The sequence below is a fragment of the Peromyscus leucopus genome, chromosome 12 (assembly GCF_004664715.2).
Source record: "Peromyscus leucopus breed LL Stock chromosome 12, UCI_PerLeu_2.1, whole genome shotgun sequence".
NCBI lineage: Eukaryota > Metazoa > Chordata > Mammalia > Rodentia > Cricetidae > Peromyscus > Peromyscus leucopus.
Window position 1 is genome coordinate 70316804 of NC_051073.1, and position 14307 is coordinate 70331110.

Consider the following 14307-nt stretch of genomic DNA (forward strand, 5'->3'; position numbering starts at 1 on the left):
AAATCCAGACACCTGACTTCATATTTGAAGACATTAAATATCCTGTTATTAAGATATCTCAAGAATGAGGAGAATTCTAAGACTAAGGCCATATCTCTGAGGGTTTGGAATAAAATTTCAATAACCTTGCATCTGCATTGTGTGACTAAATTTGCAAACAGACTCCCCAAGTCATATACTGGGGGAAAAAAAGACCCTTTTCTTTTTGTCTTGGTTCCTAACCAGCCACACCCCGATTGTGCTCCCGTAACTTTAGGAATTTGCATACTTTTCTACAGTCACCTAATCAAGGATAGGCCCACAGCTGGTACCTGACAGCTTCAGTCTTAACCTGGACTTCATGGCAGGACATTGTTTTGTAAGGAGCAAATCAACCCTCTCCTTGAAGGTATTTGATGTACAGGCAGTCCCTGGACCATTTGTCTGAGAGTCATGTGTTAAATTCCATAGTCTTTATTTACTAGACCAGCCTTGCCTAAAGTAGGTCCACAAATCTCCTTATGAAGGAGGCCTGCCAACCAGTTACTATGTACATAAAAGTTCAAGTGTTGCATCTTCTCCATCCACTCTGATAATCATTTTGAAAGTTTGAATCCAGAAAATGCTGTACAAAAACCAGAGGCAAAAGTTGGGAGAGTGACCCAGCCCGATGACGAGGAGACAGCAGAGACACCCATGTGTCCACAACACGGGCATCAGATGGTGCTATCGGAAGGCACAGGTAGCTCCTCCCTTTCATCTGCATCCTGCTCCTCTTTGTTTTTCGAGGTTCTGGAGCAGCCCCAAAGTTTCAACCGTCTCCATCTATCCTTGACTTGGACATCTACACTTCCTCCTATTCCTTTTACATAACAGAGTACTTGCTGTAGAGGTAGAATCGCAGCAGTAATTGTCTAAAAGTCCCCACAAAAGAAAGGCTGCAGCTGTCGTGAGGGGAAGGAGTCTGCTGGAGTCCAGCCCTGTTTCCAAGGATGCACTGCCCCTGCAGAGCCACAGGCTACTGGCCACAAGTTGGAGCTCCTTAGAGTTTGCTGAAAGCCTGTTTGGGACCCCAGGTGACTTGGGAGTGAAGAGGGAACCTGCCACACAACATTTCATATCCGTTTTCAGAGGGTGTCAACACCCTCCTTCCCACACCTGCTGTTCCCAAATATCACAACCTGATTTTTTCCTCCAACCTCCTGTCTTGATGAATGGTGATTAAATATGCATGGAGCGCTGTGATGCCAACATACTTGGTGAAACTTCAGATACCTTTTTTTAAATAGAAGCTTTTTTTATTCCACTTAGTTGATGTCAATTTTTCAGAGAGGTAAAAATGACTGACAAATGCCAGTGACTGGAAAAGCAAAAACTAATGAAAAAAGACATCCCTGCCCCAAATTTTCAAAATCGTGTTTTGCATTAAAAGTGTCTCACTTTAAGACAAAAGGTTCAAAACCAAACAAACACCCCAAGAGTTTAGAAAGCAGAGATGTGAAGGAGCAACTGGTCACATTAGAAAATAACCATTTATTTTACCATGGGCTCCAAAGTCCCTGACTCTGTAAAATACAAGTAAATTTAAGTATATATTATTATTTATTATGAAAATATAGTTATTTGCAATACATACAACCTATTTGCAGATTACAGACAATTTGCAAACTCTGTCATCCTATACATTTATTTCAGATGGATCTTAGTTGGGATTCTACCAGGGCACTTCCGAACAGAGATCAGAAGAATCCAAGAGCATAATACTAACAGGTGTCCACCCTAACTCAATCAGAGCAGGGTTTCTGCTGCTTGGGTGGACAGTGGAGGCACACACAATACTCATGTTTAAGTAGCTATGGAAAGGGCTCAGTAATATACACAGAAATCTGATTCCTTAATTCTAGACTTTGGGAAGCAAAAACAGTAGTGTGTCTGTCTCAAGGTCACAAACTGCATTTTTAACTCCAGTAAGTGTTTCCGTCATTCCGTTTTCCCGTGGAGTTTATCATTTTGGTAAGTCCGATCAGCTGGCTCTGAAACGATCAAGCTGAAAGTGAGCTGCCAACCTATCCTCTCCTTGAGCAAGGCCGGCTTTCTCAGAGCTCCCGATGCACTGAACAGTACCAGTGTTCATCACAGCTCTGTCTTGAATTGGAAGCAGAACCTAAGCTACCATACACCAAAATAAAGTTTAAAATATCAATGAAAGCCAAGTGTTCTTCCTCTGAAGCAACACCTCAGTGGGGAGTTACCCAAAGGAAAACAAAAGTAACAATCTTGTATTGAATCTGCCTTCTGTAATAAAGACATTCTGTAGGATCAATTAGTTTCCTATATTTACCTCCAATTATTTAACACATATTTATATAGCTTTTACTGTGTGTCAGTGACTATCCTAAACACCTTACAAATACATATTGTTCAATCTCTGCAACAACCCTGTAATGAAAACACTATAGATTAATATCATGTTATTTCATGACTCAAAGTAAGATTCTGCTCATCTCTCCAAAGTCGTGTACTTCTATGTGTTAAAATACAGATGACCAAAATAAAGACCTCAGTAATTAGGAAATGCAAATTGAAACTATATTACAATCCTAATGTAGATCAATTAGAATAATTATCATTCTGCCTTTCTCTCCCTCACCAGCCATCAGAGACCTGGGCAGATTCTTGAGCTGCTGCCACTGGATTCAGGTGTAAACTCCAGCACTTTAGAATTCTGAGAGCATCTTCCCGTGTCTTTGTTGACATATTACTTACCCTCATGCTCCAAAGAGTTCTCAGTGTTTCCTCATTGCAAGTCAAACTGAGCACAACTGTATTATCTTGTCATTACAGACTCTTCATAATAATGCCTCACCCTCATTTCCCATAATTCCCCCTAGCATATCAAATTCTCAGCCAAATTAAACTGCCACCATTCACCAAATATGTCTCCTAGGTGTCTACACCTGTGGCTTTTCTTGCCGTCTCTCCTTGCAGACCTCCACTTACAGCAGGTCCACGGAGTCCCCCAAATTCTATGTTTAAGTGACTTCTCTGAAGCCTTTGCACTTTTTCTGTCTCTAACCATTCAGTCTTCCAGGCTCCACCCAATCCCTCCAGACCTGGTCACCTTCTGAGAACACATGCAGCATCTGGCTAAGAGATATGGCTGGACTATGCTATTCCATGACCAAAGTGAGACTTCACTCTGAGGGCTGTCAGGACTGTCCATCACGCTTGGCATGGAAATTGGAGTGGAGAGAAGAAAAACAAATGGATAAAATGGTGGGCATTGTCGCCTTCATAGTTGACTTCTGAAACACAAAGACTCTTTCAAGCTGTAGAGCCACATCAAAAGGGCGGCTAGTGACACACGGAGTGCACAAAAAGAAAAAGCTTTCACAGCAAGGAAAAATGGCAAGTGAGGGAGAGAGAGAGAGAGAGACCCAATGAAATAAGCACATAGTTCTCAAAAATTAAAATACAGATGACCAAAATAAAGACCTCAGTAATTAGGAAATGCAAATTGAAACTATATTATAATCCTAATGTAGATCAATTAGAATAATTATCATTAAGACAACGCATAACAATGAAAGGTGGTAAAGATATGGGCGACAGATTGCTGGTGGGAATGTAAATCCAGCTACTGTGGAAATTACTATGGAGATAACAAAAGAAAAAGATAGAACTCACATATGATTCAACTACACTACACCTCTTCTGTGTTCAGCTAATTCAATATACCACACAGATACCTGCACATCCGTGGTTACTGTAGCCCTGTTCACAGTAGCCAAGTTATGGAATGAGCCTAAATATCTGTCGTTAAAATTAACGTATACAAGACATAGAGAAATCAAGGTGGCATGGAACTAGAAAACTCCATCCTGGCAGCTAGCTGCATATGCTGCTGTGGGAAAACATAATCAAAACTCTTACCCAGCCATGAAACTTATGAATGACTGACCTCTGGGAAGGTAGAGAACAATGTCAATATCATAAATAGGGTAAGCAACCGCTTTCTGATTGGACTTAAGGCCCACCCCACAGGACAGAAGTCACACATAGTACTGTACACTTGGCCAGCAACCTGTGGGTCAGACAGTCGTAGGTCTACAGCCAAATGACCTCCATGTAGTCTTAACTCAAGCAAAACAGCTTTTGCTTTCTCTTCTCCACTTTCCTCTTCTGATTAACTTGCCATTTTTTTTACATTGTAATATAATTGTTCTCTAGCTTTAAAAAATGCAGTTCATATCAAGCATGTTTACCTGTGTTAATCCTGACTTTTCTGCAATATTTATTTCTAGCTCCTAAGATTAATAAATTGGGTTAATCCAAGAAAATGTGGGACATACATATTGGAGCTGTAGTCAGCCATAGAAAGGGAATAAATCACATTATTTACTGGAAAATGAAAATAACTAGAAATTACCACATTAAAACAGAGTGAGTTGGATGCAGAAAGACAAATATTGCATACCTTCTCTCCTTTGTGAGTTCTAGAGTTTTTATGAATATCTAAAACATTTATTCAAATGGTGTGTCATGACTATGTGGTTGAATACCAGGAGACAAGAGGGGAGGGGGAAAGGGAGAAAGACTAAAAGGAGGGAGGGGAGGAAGAGTGAGTCTGTTTAAAGTCCATGGTCCACATAAAAGAGACTGTCTGTAACAGGTCTGCAGAGAAGAGACTGTAAAGATCTGCATAGAAGAGATTGTCTGTACAAGTCTACATAGAAGAAACTGTCTGTGAAGGTCTGTAGAGAAGAGACTGTCTGACAGGTCTGCATAGAAGAGACTGTCTGTGCAGGTCTGTATAGAAGAGACTGTCTGTACAGGTCTGTATAGAAGAGACTGTCTGTGCAGGTCTGCAGAGAAGAGACTGTCTGTACAGGTCTGTATAGAAGAGACTGTCTGTGCAGGTCTGCAGAGAAGAGACTGTCTGTACAGGTCTGTACAGAAGAGACTGTGCAGGTCTGTATAGAAGAAACTGCTGTAAAGTTCTGCATAGAAGAGACTGTCTGTACAGGTCTGCATAGAAGAGATTGTTTGTACAGGTCTACATAGAAGAGACTGTCTGTACAGGTCTGTATAGAAGAGACTGTCTGTACAGGTCTGCAGAGAAGAGACTGTCTGTACAGGTCTGCATAGAAGAGACTGTTTGTACAGGTCTACATAGAAGAGACTGTCTGTACAGGTCTGCAGAGAAGAGACTGTCTGTACAGGTCTGTATAGAAGAGACTGTCTGTACAGGTCTGTATAGAAGAGACTGTCTGTGCTGGTCTGCAGAGAAGAGACTGTCTGTAAGGTCTGCAGAGAAGAGACTGTCTGTGCAGGTCTGCATAGAAGAGACTGTCTGTGCAGGTCTGTATAGAAGAGACTGTCTGTGCAGGTCTGTATAGAAGAGACTGTCTGTGCAGGTCTGTATAGAAGAGACTGTCTGTACAGGTCTGTATAGAAGAGACTGTACAGGTCTGTATAGAAGAGACTGTCTGTGCAGGTCTGTATAGAAGAGACTGTCTGTGCAGGTCTGTATAGAAGAGACTGTCTGTGCAGGTCTGCAGAGAAGAGACTGTACAGGTCTGCAGAGAAGAGACTGTCTGTACAGGTCTGCATAGAAGAGACTGTTTGTACAGGTCTACATAGAAGAGACTGTCTGTACAGGTCTGCAGAGAAGAGACTGTCTGTACAGGTCTGTATAGAAGAGACTGTCTGTACAGGTCTGCAGAGAAGAGACTGTCTGTGCAGGTCTGTATAGGAGAGACTGTCTGTACAGGTCTGTATAGAAGAGACGGTCTGTACAGGTCTGTATAGAAGAGACTCTCTATGCAGGTCTATATAGGAGAGACTGTCTGTACAGGTCTGTATAGAAGAGACTGTCTGTACAGGTCTGCAGAGAAGAGACTTCTTGCGGTCTGTATGAGAGTGTCTGTACAGGTCTGCAGAGAAGAGACTGTCTGTACAGGTCTGTATAGAAGAGACTGTCTGTACAGGTCTGCAGAGAAGAGACTGTCTGTGCAGGTCTGTATAGGAGAGACTGTCTGTACAGGTCTGTATAGAAGAGACGGTCTGTGCAGGTCTGTATAGAAGAGACTGTCTGTGCAGGTCTGTATAGAAGAGACTGTCTGTACAGGTCTGCAGAGAAGAGACTGTGCTGGTCTGCAGAGAAGAGACTGTCTGTAAGGCCCTGTGCAATGACTATCAACCAGTAACAATGCTACAAGAGAAAGGCAGCTAGTGAGGCTGCAGGAGGATGTGGGAAGCGAGCAGAGGAAAGCAGCTTCAGGCTGCAGGCCACATTTGCACTCCTGCTTCTTCCAGCATCTCTCCGCGTGGCAGCCAGCGTAACTGAGGAGACACAGTGGGATGCTCTGGCCTATCATGGAGGTAGTCCATTTTTCAAGACATCTTGTCATGGCATACTGGTTTCTGCAATGCAAGAGGAGCCATTTCTGTTCCCCTGGCCCCTCCCCATGGTGACCTTACAGAAACTGAAGAACTGCTAGAAAACAGGAGCAATGTATCGGGATGTGTGGGTGGAAGAAGAGTTTTTGGACATAACCCTAAAGCACTGGAGACGGAATAAAAAAAATAGGCAAACGTTGAACTAATATCACACACGATCAAAAGAAACAGTTCATAGAGTAAAGAGGTAACCTACAGACTGGTTATAAAAATGCGCACTTGACAAGGGGGTCGCATCCAGAGCATATAGAACAGCAGTTCTCAATCTGTGGGTCATGACCCATTTGGGGTTGAATGACCCTTTCACAGGGATCTTCTAAGACCATCGGAAAACACGGATATTTACATTATGATTCATAATAGTAGTAAAATTACAGTTATGAAGTAGCAATGAGAATAATTGTATGGCTGGGGGTATAAAAAACATGAGAAACTGTATTAAAGATGGTAGCATTAGGAAGGCTGAGAATAACTGATATAAAGAACCACAAAGGAAGAAAGGAAGGAAGGAAGGGAGGAGGAAGGCAGGAAGGGAGGGAGGGAGAGAGGGAGGAAGGAAAACTATTTAACCACAAAAATATGAAACCCTGTTAGGCACCAAATGATCAGTACCACATGATTGTACTCATAGGAGAAATCTTAAAAAGTGGATCTCATACTAATTAAGAGGATGTGGTCACCAGAAGCTCGGAAGAGCAGAGGGGAGGGATGGGCAGGAAAGGCTGACTAAGGGACACTAGGGTAGAGCCAGAAGGGTACAGGAAGCTCCCGTGTGCTGCACAGTAGTAGTGCAACTGTGAATGATGCTGGTGCACCATGTGTTTCTAAAAACTGACTGTTACGGTGTTGGTAGCAAACATCCCCAGGTTCCTGTGGGGATGGCTTGGTCCCCAGACAATGATGCTGTGACCAGTGACTGGACTACAACGGAGCTCACAGCTGGGTGGGCTACTAGAAAGTGGGGCCTTGTTGAAAGAATTTGGTCACTGGGGTGTGACTTCAAGGGACCTTGTCCTCACCGTTTCTCTTTCTCTCTCTGCTTTCCGAAGGGAGCAGCTTTGCCCTTCTGTGCCCTTCATCCATGATACACACTGCCTCACCATGGCCCAGAAACACTTGAACAAGCAAAAAAAAAAAAAAAAAAAAAAAAAAAAAACTATAACAACAAGCAAACCATTCCTCTGTTAATATGCTCATGTCTCAAAACATCCAAGAGTTGCCCTACAGACATGTATTTTAAGCATAATTTTAAATTTAAAATATAATAATTAACCTGGATACATCTTACTTCTCTATGATGTACCAGCCAATGAAAAGACACTTTTCTATATTATTCCAAATTCTCCCCACTCTCCCGTGAGACAACCACCAATAATCTTACTACAGGGGGGCAAAGAAAGATGTGTCCACAGTCAGCCATGCTGAAAAATGGAAAACACAGCCTCACCTCTGCAAGGCAGAGGCCGATCCCATCTCTTATAGTCTAGCCATGCAACATACTGAAATAATAGCTAAAGCCACCCTTCAGAGAGAGAGAGTTGCTAGTTTTCATATGAAGAACACACATGGTGAGAATGTTCCTTTGTTGAGCTAAATCCCCTTCCCCTGGAGAACGCAGGAGGCAGTCCGGGTTGAGCCAATGGCAGCCCTGTACCTGTGCTCTCCCTCCAGCCTCCCTCTTTCCCTGGAGTTCCTGTACTTTGATTCCTGTGGCCTTGTGGGTTGCAGAGGCAGAGGGATGACAAACACTTTCCTCTGTCCTCCTCAGCCCAAGGCAAACAATTTTCCTCCTTATTTTCCCTAACAGGATGGAGACGAACTGATACATTAGAAGTAAAATTGATCAGAAACTGAGGACTCTCCAAATGAAAGTGAAAAAAAAAAGCCCCAAGAGGTAGCTGATTTGCCTGTGGGGTGTGTGTGTGTGTGTGTGTGTGTGTGTGTGTGTGTGTGTGTGTGTAGTGTTTTTGCTATTGTTGTTTGTAAATGTTCATAAGCCCTGTGATGTCATTTCCATACTTTCCATACTAGAAACAAAAATGAGCACATCAAGGTTCAGATTGACTAGGACCTGTCTGCTTATCTCTACCTCCTTTCTGAAGATTCAGAGCACATTTGCCAAGAAGGGCTACATTGAATTTTTAAGCCCCAGAGACGATGAGCACCCAGGTCGGCTCACTCCTTTCTCTCAGCACTTAGCTGGTGCCTGTACCTATCCACCCAGACATCCACTGCTGAGTCACGTGAGACGGCACCCTTTTTGAATGTTGGAACTTACCATGACATTAATCATAGAGTATGGACGCATGAGAAAGCTAGCATCCCCTGCCCTGCTGAAATGATCACAGAGACTCACAGCTCCTGAAGTCCTTACAGAAACGCTGCCTCCAGATCCCATCTACTGCAGGAGCTATTGACAAAGGTGGTGAGTGTAAGCCTGTACTATCCAGACAAACCAGCCTGACGTGTCCAGGTTCTCATTTCCCACCTCACACGGCACTATCAGTACCAAGATCAGCATTCCAGTTCATTACCTCCCATCAGCCACTGAATGAGATCATTATAGCTTGGGACTCAAGGTTGACATCAGGTTGCTAGTGTAACCCCAGAAACACTAGGATACAACAGCATACTGCTCCTACAGAAGGACACAGCTGTTACAAGCTTTCCCATCTCCCATGTCTCTTGAGTGAGCTAGGGTATGATTTTGCACTTTTCTCTTCCAACCTACTCCTTCAGACTCATCCTCCATGTCCTCATCCTCTCTCCACCTTCTCCTCCCATTCTCTTTACCTGAGCCACCAACCACTTCTCTCCATTTCCCTCATCACTTGGTGAATAGGCCATTTTCCTAAGACCCTTCCTTAGAACACTTGTAATTCCCAGAATTGGCTCACCCATCTATATCTCTTTCTCATAAGCTGGCGAGAAAACGTATCTTTTTTTAGGTGCACAGCTTAGATTAATTACCATTTTGAACATTTTGTAAAATATACTATAGCACTGAAACAAAAATAAAATAAAATAAAAAGTAAGCACGAAATGGCACAGACCCAGGGCAACGGGGAGTAAATGTGGGAAGAGAAGAGCAAATTTTTATCTTTGTCAGGGTCACTGCCAGCTACTCAGAAATTTCTAGAGACAATTAACTTTACTACCTTAACGGCTTCCCAAACCCTCTGAGGAAGAAACTGTCTATTGTCTGAGACAAAAAGACAAAAGTAAGTTCTCCATGAGAAGGCTGCCTTTGAGGACAGCTCCCGAGAATCAGGCAAAACATTAGCAGTGAAAATGAGGAACGTTCAGTTTGAGCTCCAGAAAAGGGAACGCAAAGGGAAGATAATAGGGCTATGAAATAAAGAGTAGGAGTCAGGAGCAGCTAAGAGCGACACACTGGGTGAGATGGGCTAGGGCAAGGAGGTACTGTGGTCAGGCAAGGATGATGATGCGGAACACCTTCTAAGGGTGATGCCTGCTCTTCCCAGGAATACCATAATTCTATGATTTTTTCTATTCTTCCAAAAAGAACAATAAGGAAGCCATATTTATTGGACTACCTGGGAGATGCCTTGGGTCTTAATAAGAGACAATGATATTGATATTCATTCAACAGTTCTTTGTTGATTAAAAAAAAATATTGACCCAAATCATTGTTTTATCAGTACAGTCCTTTGAGAGCCCAAAGAAAGATGTAACATCTACAGTGTGCCCAAGTACGTGGATCGTGGGCTTTCCATCCTTTTGCTCACTTATTTGAACCTTGTTTGTCTCTAGAATGCTCATCCTATAATACTCAACATGAGTGATTCAGTCTGGATGCTGCTAGATGTATCGTGATGGCCACAGTCAGAAAGGAGCAGAGGTGGCAGACCTAGAACTCCAGTCTCACAGTCCCGGCAGGTTCCAGGTCCTTTCAGGGCTTAGGAGGCGGGCACTTAAAAGCTGGCTTGTCCTCCACTGGCGTGGCATCAGCACAGTGTTCATGTTTTTTTTTTTTTTTTTTTTGTTTTTATTTTATTTTCATGGAAACTTCCTCCCAGAAGGTCAAGGATGCATGCCACACCCCTTGCCCACTAATCGCTTCCTTCCTTGTCTTTCACCAAAAGCATCGTTAGGTGAAGTAGAGTAGAAGGTGGCCGGAACCTGGCCTCTCTGTCCACCTCCCAGAGCTCCCCATCAGAGCGGGGACCCCTCACTGAGTCTGGCATTGCACACTCAGTTCGGAAAGGATGCATGCCATCTGCCCTGGACTCCCTTGAAAGAAGTCCGTGCTCCTTGCTCAGTCTTGTGGATGTGTGAGTCATGGGGCAGTTGGAAAAGAAGCACAGCCTGGACAATGCAAGCCTATGGTTGGAATAAAGCTTGATAGGACATAGGGCAGCAGGAGAGAGAAGACAGACATAGGTCAGTGTCTGTTCCTTGGAACCAGAGCTAGATAGTGCTGGGACACTGGATGGCTGAGCAACTCACCCAAGCCCCTGACATAACAGACACAGGCAAGAACCAGACATGCTAGGACTCTTGGAAAACCTTGGCTGCAGCATCCTGGATGTACGGTGGGGATGCTGAGCCTCAGAAAAAGCATAGCCTCGTGAGAGTAACACAGTCAGGGTTGTGGGATCCTCCAGCTTCTCCCACCACTCTAGAATGACATACCACCAATCAAGGATAATCTTAAGGATGTATATTGGTTCTAAGTGATGGTCTGAGGAAATCTGTGCCTCTTTCCAAAGATCAACAGAGCCACTGTGGCTTCTAGTCAACACAGTTCACCTCAAAATAACTTCTATGGTCCAGATATTTTCTTATCTCTGCCCTAAAATAATGTGCACTTGTCTAATCTCATCCAAGTCTATGCTTCTTATAGCCATCAGAGGAAGGACGGACAGACAGAGGCCATACAGCAAGCGTCAACGGTGGTATTAAATCAGTGCAGGGTGGTGGCTATGAAGAAGTACATCTAGCCACCAAGCTGCGAGTCGCATCCTATGAACACTTTTCCAAATCGGTGATTGCCATATTCTGAATGGAAGGGCCTGGGACAGCGTCACTTGGAACAGGCCTTCCCAACTGAAGTGGAAGACATCTCATCCTTCCAACTGCTCCCCCACAAACTTACATCATTCCCTCTGGTTCCTTCTCACATCTGTAGCCAGTTATCAGTAAACACTGTTTGTTCTGCTCCATAAGCTAGTGTGTATCTGGGTCTTCTCACTGCTGTAACAAATCACAACAAAGATAATGAATGAAAAGACTATTTTTCCCCTTCTGGTTCTGAAGATCAACTCTCTGCAAGGTTGCATTCCAGGAAGGCCTGAAAAACAATTTCTTTGATTTTTCTAGCTTCTAGAAGCCAGCCTTTCTTCCCTTGGCTTGTAATCCCTGCGTCATGAGAGCAAGTAATGGAGTATCTCCACTGCTTCTCCCATCTCCTCTCTTCTTATTATTCCCAGTCGTATTGAGGTGTAGCCGAAAATGAAAGTTGTATATACTCAGGAAGGACAGTGTGATATTTGAGACAAGGTATGCCTGTGTACTAATTACCACAATCAAGCTAAGTGAAATGTTCATGACATCACTCGGAGACACTTTTGTGAAAGAACTCTTAAGGCCTACTTTTTCTTTCAAATTTTTAATATTTAACTAAGTCATTATGGTAGATATTAAATCTCTACAATGTCTGCACTCTCCTCTGGTCCTCCACTTCCATCACGTTGGTTTCCCTCCGAGTCTTTGAACATGCCAGGTGAGCTGGTGTCTCCGGAAGCTTGGCCTTCTGTTTCCTTTCCCTAGCACTCTGCCTCCACCTCACCCACTCCTTTTCTTCTTACCACCCCCTCTGCCTGGCACTCCGCCCCCACATCACCCATTTTCATTCCTTTTCCTCTTCATGTGGTAATTCTGATTTCCCTGTCATAGCAAGGCTGACTTTAACCAATCGAATGGAAATGGCTCTTCTCTATAGTGTAGACACCTCCCTAGACTCCTTCCATGGTACAGTCTGCTAGTATCTCCACTGCCCTCTGACACATCACGAGTTTGAGTTATCTCCCTTTCTCTGCCTCACTCTCTCATCCCATAACACACAAAAATGTGTATTGTGCAAGAATGGGACTTTTTGCCTGGCTTGCTCTCTGTAGAGTCCCTGTGTCTGGAAGTGCATGGAATGAATCGCTACATATTCAGTAGTAAACAAGTGAAGATTATTAACCTCTCTAAATGGATTAATAAAGTTATTTCTTGTTGCCTTCATCCTCACAACTATAAAAGGAGATGTTCCAGCATATTTTGCAAGTTTTTTCGGGTACTCCGGCCACACATGAAAGTTTTTTGCTCAGCTCCCAGCCTCGTTACTTCCTTCTAAGGATGTGATCACGGTAAGAGGAACTGGTGAGATGCCATGCCTTCCCAACATCCAGAAGAAAAGAGTCACATCACTCGCCACTTCTAGCCCATAACCGATGGACATGGGAACTAGAATTGGCCAATCAGGTGCTTCTGCCCCGACAGCTGCATGGATAGAAATGAAAAGGAGTAAAGTGGGTAATGCCCAGTGGCATCCGGGTGAGATGCTGTGCAAGTCTATCAGTTATAGATGGAAACACTCCATAATGCAGAGTCCTCTACAGTCTTGACCGCTGAGCTTACCTTGGCTTTTGCCCAGGGTCCCCCTTCTGCTTCTGCCCTCTCTCTGGTCTGTTAGCCTTCTCTTCCTCCCAGTACCTTCCTCTGCTGTCTGTAGCTGGGAATCTCATGGAACACTTAGAGGGAGCCATATAGTGGGTGCTAATGGTGCTCCTCACAGATCCCATCTGTCCACTGAATGTCCATCTCCCCACAGCTACAGTTTACATACTTGAGTATAGAGGAATCACCTTGGCCTGACGGGAGTAGGCTCACCCCAGACACAAGGTGTTATAGCAAGCCTAATGTCATACACCCCCTGCCTGGCTAACCCAGAGTTTAGAAGTGTGGACGACATGCATCAGGTTGAGACAATTGTCCAGTGTGGCTGACTTCCTGCAAGTCAGAACAGGGCTGGCCCTCCCAGCAGATCACGCTGCTGTTCAGCCCTCCGTCCTGCATCCTGCTCTCTCTCCTTCTGGGGGTTGTGGAGGGGGGTGTTTCAGAGCATACCCTCAACACACTTGACCCCTTCTCAGGATCTGTTCTCGGGGAATTCGGGGAAAAAAAAAAACAGACCTTGACTGATAACCATATGATTGGAAGTGAAGTATTTATTTTAAAAACACTATCTGTGCCTGGCAAGTTGTAGCGAAGCTTAGTGAGTAATGATGGCTTGTGAACTTCCAGCAACTGCAAACAGTATCTGACATAATCCCCAACACCATCCATCTTGTACTGTGACTGCCAGAAAATATTTTCTTTAAGACCAAAGTTATTTTTCTCTATATGTTTTATGTTTCCTTGTACTTTCCTTCTTGTACCACAGACATAGGGTAGCTATGGAAACAGCACTGGAGAGCACCCCTACCTGTTCCTGGCTTGTCACGTCACCAGTGGGGACATCCCTGGTGGACAGTGTAACAATCCCACCACTACATCCTGTAAGGAAATGGTCACTGTATGGTCCATTTTTTGGAGGTGAGAACCCCAATCAGTTTAGCCATAGCCATGCTTAGAGGCTATAGAGGTGGCTCAGTGGTGAGTGTGCACTGCTCTGTCAGAACCGCGAATTCAGTTCCTAACACACATGTCAGGCATCTCACACTGTTACCCCAGTGCCAGGGAAATCTTACGGCTCTTGCCTCCATGGGCAGGCACACACAAACACACACACACACACACACACACACACACACTTAATTGAAAGCAAAATAAATCTTAGAGACAGAATGAAATGGT